Source organism: Cebus imitator, unplaced genomic scaffold (assembly GCF_001604975.1).
Source record: "Cebus imitator isolate Cc_AM_T3 unplaced genomic scaffold, Cebus_imitator-1.0 Scaffold76, whole genome shotgun sequence".
In the NCBI taxonomy this organism is placed as follows: Eukaryota; Metazoa; Chordata; class Mammalia; order Primates; family Cebidae; genus Cebus; species Cebus imitator.
In genome coordinates, this window is record NW_016107391.1 from 7,703,930 (window position 1) to 7,712,538 (window position 8,609).

Sequence of the window (8,609 nt, forward strand, 5' to 3'; positions counted from 1 at the left end):
GTTTCACCATGTTGACCAGGATGGTCTCGATCTCTTGACCTCGTGATCCACCCGCCTCGGCCTCCCAAAGTGCTGGGATTACAGGCTTGAGCCACCGCGCCCGGCCTGTGTTTCAGTTTTTAACAAAAAAAAAATTTAGGTAAAATATAAAAAAATTTAGCCGGCACGGTGGCTCACGCCTGTAATCCCAGCACTTTGGGAGGCCAAGGCAGGTGGATTGCTTGAGGTCAGAAGTTCGAGACCAGCCTGGCCAACATGGTGAAACCCCATCTCTATTAAAAAAAAAAAGAAATATATATATATATGTATATACACACACACACACACATAAAAAAATTTTAAAATAGCCAGGCGCAGTGGCTCACACCTGTAATCCCAGCACTTTAGGAGGCTGAGGGGGGTGTATCACCTGAGGTCAGGAGTTTGAGACCAGCCTGACCAACATGAAGAAAAACTGTCTCTACTAAAAATACAAATTTAGCCTGGCGTGGCAGTGCATGTAATCCCAGCTACTCGGGAGGCTGAGACAGGAGAATCGCTTGAGGTGGAGGTTGTGGTGAGCTGAGATGGCGCCATTGCATTCCAGCCTGGGCAACAAGAGCAAAACTCTGTCTCAAAAAACATATGTATATATTTTTAAATAGAAAAAAGCTTATAGAATAAGAGAGAAAGAAAGAAAATTGCTGGGCATGGTGACTCACACCTGTAATCCAGCAGATTGCTTGAGCCTATGTGTTTGAGACCAGCATGGGCAACGTGGTAAAACCCGTCTCTACAAAAAATACAAAAATTATCCAGGCGTGGTGGCATGTGCCTGTGGTTTCAGGTACTCAAGAGGCTGAGGTGAAGGGATCACTTGAGCCTGGGAAGTTAAGGTTACAGTAAGGTATGAAGTAAGCCGAGATTGTGACACTTTGGGCGACAGAGTGAGCTGTCTAAAAAAAGAAAAGGAAAAGGAAAAGAAAATATTTTTGTTCAGCTGTACAATGTGTGTTTTAAGATAAGCGTTTTTACAAAAGTCAAAAAATTAAAGTCCTCACTTCAGCAGCACGTATACTAAAATTGAAGCAATACAGAGAAAATTAGCATGGATCCTATGCAAGGATGACACACAAATTCATGAAGCATTCCATATTTTTCTAAATGCCCATCAGCGGTAGACTAGATAAAGAAAATGTGGTACGTATACACCATGGAATACTATGCAGCCATAAAAAGGAATAAGATCATGCCCTTTGCAGGGGCATGGATAATATTGGAAGCCATTATCCTCAGCAAACGAATCCAGGAACAGAAAAGCAAACACTGCATGTTCTCACTTACAAGTGGGAGCTGAATGATGAGAACACATGGGCATATGGAGCAGGGAACAACACACACTGGGGCCTGTCGGGGGCTGGTGGAGGGAGGGAGAGCATCAGGAAGAATAGCTAGTGGATGCTGGGCTTAATACCTAGGTGATAGGATGATCTGTGCAGCAAACCACCATGGCACGCATTTACCTGTGTAGCAAACCTGCACATCCTGCACCTATACCCCTGAACTTACAATTAAGTCGAAGAAGAAAAAAAAAGTTGAAACAGTTGGTTACAGTAAGCTAAAGTTAATTTGTTACTGAAGAAAGAAAAATATGTTTTTTGGGACATGGTCTGTCCCTGCTGCCTATGCTGGCACAGTCGTTGCTCACTGCACCCTCAAACTCCTGGGCTCAAGCAGTCTTCCCACTTCAGACTCCCACCTCAGCCTCCCGAGTTGCTGAGCACAGTGAGCTATTATTTTTTTTTAATTTTTTGTAGTGACAGCGTCTTGCTATGTTTCCCAGGCTGGTCTTGAACTCCTGGTCTCAACTGATCCTCCCACCTGGATCTCCCAAAGTGCTGGGATTTACAGATGTGAATCACTGCCGCCAGCCTGAAAGAAAAATTTATTTTATTTTTATTTTTTATTGAGTGTGTGGTTTTTGTTTGTTTGTTTTTGAGATAGGGTCTCACTTTGTTGCCCAGGCTGGAGTGCAGTGGTGTGATCACAGCTCGCTGCAGCCTCAACCTCCCAGGCTTAATCCTCCCACCTCAGCCTCCTGGGTAGCTGGGACTACAGGCATGCACCATCAGGCCTGACTAATTTTGGTATTTTTTGTAGAGACAGGGTTTTGCTATGTTGTCCACACTGATCTCAAACTCATGGGCCCAAGCAGTCCTCCTGCCTCAGCCTCCTAAAGTGCAAGGATTACATAGTAAGCCACCACACGCAGTCTAAGAAAAAAATTTGAAATAAATTTAGTGTAGCTTAAGTGTACCGTATTTATAAAGTCCATGGTAGAGTACAGCAATGTCCTAGGCCTTCACACTCACTCACTGCTCCCTTGATGACTCACCCAGAGCAACCTGCAGTCCTGCATAGTGAGTGCCCTGCATCTTTTACGTGTTTGTGTGTGTGTGTGTGTGTGTGTGTGTGTGTGTGTGTGTGTGTTTGAGATGATGAAGTCTCACTCTGTTCCAGGCTGGAGTGCAATGGTGTGATCTTGGCTCACTGCAACCTCTGCCTCCGGGGTTCAAGCGATTCTCCTGCCTCAGCCTTCCGAGTAGATGGGATTACAGGCACCTGTCATCATGCCCAGCTAATTTTTGTATTTTTGTAGCGACGGGCTTTACCATGTTGGCTAGGTTGGTTTTGAACTCCTGACCTCAGGTGATCCACCTGCCTTGGCCTCCCAGAGTGCTGGGGTTACAGGCATGAGCTACCATGCCTGACTTCCTACCACTGTATTTTTACAGTACCTTTTCTATGTTTATATATATATATATATTTTTTTTTTTTTTTTTTTTTTTTTGAGGAGTCTTGCTCTGTCGCCTAGGCTGGAGTGCAGTGGTACGACCTCAGCTCACTGCAACCTCTGTCTCCTGGGTTCAAGCGATTCTCCTGCTTCAGCCTCCCAAGTAGCTGGGACTATAGGCGTGCACCATCATGCTCAGTTAATTTTTTTTTTTTTGTATTTTTAGTAGAGATGGGGTTTCATCATCTTATCCAGGATGGCCTTGATCTCCTGACCTTGTGAACGGCCTGCCTCGGCCTCCCAAAGTTCTGGGATTACAGGCGTGAGCCAGATACACAAATACTTACCATTGTGTTACAATTGCCTACAGTATTCAGTATAGTAACATGCTACACAAGTTTGTAGTTTAGGAGCAATAGGCCATACTTTACAACCTAGGTGCATAGTAGGCTGTACCACTGAGGGTTGTGTGAGTATACCCTATGATGTTTCTACAACGATAAAATCACCTAACAATACATTTCTCAGAATGTATCCCCATCACTGAGCAATGCAAGGACTGTACTTACAGAAAAGTGCACCGATCATTAGTTAAATATACAGCTCCTGTGATCACACCTGAGTAACCATCATCTGTGTCACCAGAAACAGAACATCAAAGCCCCTTCTGCCCTTTCCAAGTCACTGCCCCCCGAGATAATCAGTATTGTGGCCTCTAACACCATAGATTAATTTTGCCTTTTTGTGAACTTTATGTCAATGGAATCAGATAGTATGTACTATTTTTATGTCTGGCTTCTGTTGCTCAATGAGATTTATCCCAATACTTTTCTCAGTCTCAGAGCTATATTTTATGACTATATCACAATTTATTCATTCCACTGTTGATAGAAATGAATGTGGGTTGTTCCCAGCTTTGACTATTACAAATTGTGCATGCCTTTTGGGACACATATGTACGCCTTTCTGCTGAGAATATATATTTAAGAATGGAATTGTTAGGCCATACGGTATGCCTATGTTTAACTTTAGAGGCTACTGCTGAACAGTTTTCAGGTGATTTTACCAGGGGGCTAATTTTTTTTAACAGCACAGGCTGAAACTTCAGGTGATGTTTCTAGAACTACTTATATTGGTGGTGAAAGGCGACATCTCCACCTATTTCTCAGGCTGCAAATACTGCCAACTCTAAAAGAGGCTCAGAAATGCTGCTCATGGAGCTTTTTATGAGCTCTATTCTTTTTCTTTTTTTTTTTTTGAGACAGAGTCTCTCTCTGTCACCCAGACTGGAGTGCAACGGTGCGATCTCTGCTCACTGCAATCTCTGCCTCCTGGGCTCAAATGATTCTCCTGCCTCAGCCTCCCAAGGATCTGGGATTACAGGCACGCGCCACCATGCCCAGCTAATTTTTTTTTGTATTTTTAGTAGAGATGGGATTTCACCGTGTTGGCCAGGCTGATCTCGAACTCCTGACCTCAGGTGATCTGCCCGCCTCGGCCTCCGAAAGTGCTGGGATAACAGGTGTGAGCCACCACACCCCGCTCTGAGCTCTATTCTTAACCTGCTCACCAACTCCGCTGAGCTCTGGCTTGTTGAGGATGGATCATGGTTGTGAGGGACTGGTCTCCCTGGAGACTGTCTTTGAGGAGTCCTGGGCCAAGAACGGCCAGGAGCTCTCAGCTTGAGTATTACCATGATGCCAGGAAATAATTATTGTTATTTTTCTGGCCCTATGCTTACTCAAGAAATATTTCATAATAGACCCAGGTTAGTTTCTTCAGCTCCACATAGACAATAAATGTACTTGGCCAGATATCCCTGTCAACCATTGCCCCCGCCATATGATCAGGTTGTTTCCAGGCTGTACCTCCCCAGACTGCCTCCTGTGGGCTTATTCCTGAGCTTTGGTGAGGCTGGGGAATGGTACCAGAGTTTCTTCATCCAGAGACTTGGTCTCTAGATTGCTGCTGAATAGCCCTGGCCATTGGTCAGTTGACCCTGTGTCTTCTCATTTGTATAGTGGGAGGATGGTGGGGGACTTGCCTTACTGTGGGACTCTGAAGAACTACTGGACCAGCGAGAAGACCCCCTGGTGATTTCATTGTGGACATTCCCAAGGACTTGGCTCTGGGCTGGTGCTTTGACAGGGTGTGTGGGTGAAAACCATTTAGAACTTTTTTAGCTGCAAGTGATATAAAACTCATCCAAGCGACAGAGGAAGACTCTGTCTCAAACACACACACACACACACACACACACACACACACACACAAAACAACAACAACAACAAAAAACTCATCCTAATTGTTTTAAGCAAAAGAGACCTATTTATTTCTTGGTTGGTTTTGTTTATATACTGGAAATATTCAGGGGCTTCAGGTACAGTTTGATCAGGGGTTCAAATATGTCATTGGACCAGGCCATTTTTCACTTCTGCTTTCTTTAGAGTTGGCCCTGTTCTCAGACTCTGGTGGCATGACAGCTGCTGGCAGCTGCTGATGCTCTCACATTTCCCAGTCCAGGAAAAGAAGAGCATCTTTTTCAGTTCACTCGAATATCTGATATGAGCTCTGACTGGACCTCCTCATGGCTTGGCTTGGGTCCCATGCCCATCCCTAAACCAACCACTGTGCAACTATGCATGGTGCATAATGCAGTACACAGCTCTGATTGGCCAGGCTACCTTCACCTGGGACTCTCACGCCAGGGAATTAATTCCACCTGAAGTACATGAACTGAAAATGACAAGAGTACATCCCCAGGTGAAATTAGGGCGTTATTACCAGAAGAGGGGAAGTGGGTACTAAGCAGGGAAATGACAATAGCTATCAACAGGGAACAGTCATGTATGGACAGGATTCTTCTGGCCTGGGTCTATATAAGACATGAGTGTACTGACACACAGGACACAGAGAGCATTTGACATACCACCCAACTCCAAGAAAATGTTGGGCTGTCCCAGAAGCCTCCAGATACTGCCCACCCCTCTGAGACCTGGCGTTTCATAATCACCAAGTAATCTGGGCACTCTGAATCCACAAAGGTCATCACTCTCTGCCTGAAACAGGGGTCATCTGACCCATGTCTTCTTACTCCCTGAATGTACTCTGTTTTCTTGGAGGGCAAGGACAACATCTTTGTCCTCTCCATATCTGCAGAAATACTTAGGAATGAATAAGAATAATCTTTGGCCAGATGCAGTGGCTCACGCCTGTAATCCCAGCACTTTGGAAGGCCAAGGTGGGCAGATCACCTGAGGTCATGAGTCTGAGACCAGCCTGACCAACATGGAGAAGCCCCATCTCTACTAAAAATACAAAATTAGCCAGGCATGGTGGCACATGCCTGTAATTTCAGCTACTCAGGAGGCTGAGGTAGGAGAATTGCTTGAAACCAGGAGGCGGAGGTTGCGGTGAGCCAAGATGGTGCCATTGGACTCCATCCTGGGCAACAAGAGCAAAACTCCATCTCAAAAAAAAAAAAATAATAATAATCTTTGGCAGGTTTGTAGAGCTTGACTCTCTCTTTTCTTCCTTTCTTTCTCTTGTTTTTTTTTTTTTTTTAGAGACAGGATCTTGCTCTGTTGCCCAGGCTGGAGTGCAGTGGCATGATCATAGCTCACTGCAGCTTCCAATTCCTTGCCTCAAGTGATCCTCCTGTCTTGGCCTCCCAAAGTGCTGCAACTACAGGTGTGAGCCATGGCACCCAGCCCCCAAGCTTAATATATTTTTAAACCTCTTTAACGCTTATATCTTACTTGATTCTTTGTTCTTTCTTTTGGCTACCCAGGATCTGAGCCCTCTTCCTGTGTTGGGAAATTACCCAATGGTAATCTCTGAGACAGAGCCCATTTCCCTCTGTAGAGGCTAAAAGTACCATGTGTACTCCTTTGCCAGCCTCCCAGTGGCTGGGTAACGGCACAAGACCTAGGCTCTCACAATCAACCATACAGGCTCCAGACTAACCTGGAAGCTAGTGATCCCAGGAAGCAGAGAACACGGAGAATTCTCCTTGATGGTTAATGTGGGTGTGGCAGGCTGGCGTCCTCAGGGTGGTAGGAGTGGTGGCACCTGAGGCACAGACAGAGTGCCTGCAGCCTAGCCTGCAGTCTGGAGCATGGTGTCGGTGATGACTGTGATGGCAGCAAGGCCCTGACTAAACCAGTTCTGCAATGTGATCGGCCTTGCTCATTGCTGTGTAGTCCCTGGTTCTGCTTTTCTGCTCTGTCCAGAGATTTTCTGAGCTGCCCAATATCTTTATTATTTTTCTGCTTAAGTCAATTAGTCAGTCTACTTATGAGCCATTTTCTGTTACTTGCAGTTAGAAATCCTTGAGGTAGAACAACTAGATAATCTCCTTTTTTCAGATGGATAAACTGAGGTTTAGAGACTGGCCCAGGCTCATGCAATGTGATGATTTCTGAGTTAAGACCAGAACCCTAGACTAAGTGGGACAGACCTACAACAGGCAAGTGGGAGCCCAGGCAAGGAAGGACTTTCTCTTTTCTTTTTTTTTTGAGATGGAGTCTCACCCTGTTGCCCAGGCTGGAGTGCAATGTCACAATCTTGGCTCACTGAAACCTCCACCTCCTGGGTTCAAGTGATTCTCCAGCTTCAGCCTCCTGAGTAGCTGGGATTACAGGCACATGCCACCATGCCTGGCTACCTTTTGTATCTTTAGTAGAGACAGGGTTTCACCGTGTTGGCCAGGCTGGTCTTGAACTCCTGACCTTGTGATCCGCCTGCCTTAGCCTCCCAAAGTGCTGAGATTACAGGCATGAGCCACGGCACCTGGCTGAGGAAGAACTTTCTCACAAGGGGAGCTGCCTCGCCAGGTGGGAAGCCTCCTGTTACTGGAAGTGTGCCAACAGGATCTGGGGAGATTTAAGGGAAAGGCTGCACAGGGTAACTCCAGTTCTCTTCTTCCTCATGGATTACACGTGTCACCATTTGCCCAACCCAGATGACTCTTGGTGAACACAGGACTGTAAAGACAACAACACAACCCCTGGTGCTGCAACTTCAAGTTCCCACAATCTCTTTGCTAGCTGTCCTGTCCCTGGCCATGACATAACTGCTGCGAGTCCTATGTCCCAGAGCAAAGTCATGGTGTTTATGGGCCTCCGTCACTTTAATGAAAAAGCCCCTACACCAAACAAATACAAGCACAGACATTTGCAACTAATTATGGTATTGCTGATCAGTCAAATTTCATTGCAAATTGCATGTTGAAATTGATAGTGGGCGAGTCATGAATAAACTGGTTGTCTGGAAAAGTGACACGGGCACACAGGACTAGATTAATAATTCAATTTTGAGTCAGCCAGACACTGAAGAAGATGAAAAAGCAGATTAACATTGCCCCAAGCTTGCTTGTTTACCCGGGTACCTCCTGCCAATATTCCTGGTTTCTAAGGGAAGCCCGTCCTGCTTTAGGATCCTCCCACTCTGGGAGACCGCAGGACACTGAGTATTCCAGGCTTTAATTCTTGGTTTGTAAAATTGCAGCTTTGAATGGTCTGGGGAGGGGAAGACTGCCCTACGTTCGTTCCCATCCACTGCTGAGAAGCCCACTCAGAAGACTTCTTGGAGGCTGGGCGCAATGGTTCAAGCCTGTAATCCCAGCACTTTGGGAGGCTGAGGTGGGTGGATCATGAGGTCAAGAGATCGAGACCATCCTGGCCAACATGGTGAAACCCCGTCTCTACTAAAAATACAAAAATTAGGGCCGGGCACGGTGGCTCAAGCCTGTAATCCCAGCACTTTGGGAGGCCGAGGCGGGTGGATCACGAGGTCAAGAGATCGAGACCATCCTGGTCAACATGATGAAACCCCG

General features: G+C 46.0%; 1 non-coding gene across 1 annotated transcript; it reads left to right on the forward strand.

The window, feature by feature from the left end:
• Positions 1 to 1,032: 1,032 nt before the first annotated feature.
• On the forward strand, positions 1,033 to 1,139 carry LOC119471857. The gene has a single exon (XR_005200949.1). It is a non-coding gene; the product is annotated as a U6 spliceosomal RNA (small nuclear RNA).
• The last annotated feature ends 7,470 nt before the right edge of the window (positions 1,140 to 8,609 follow it).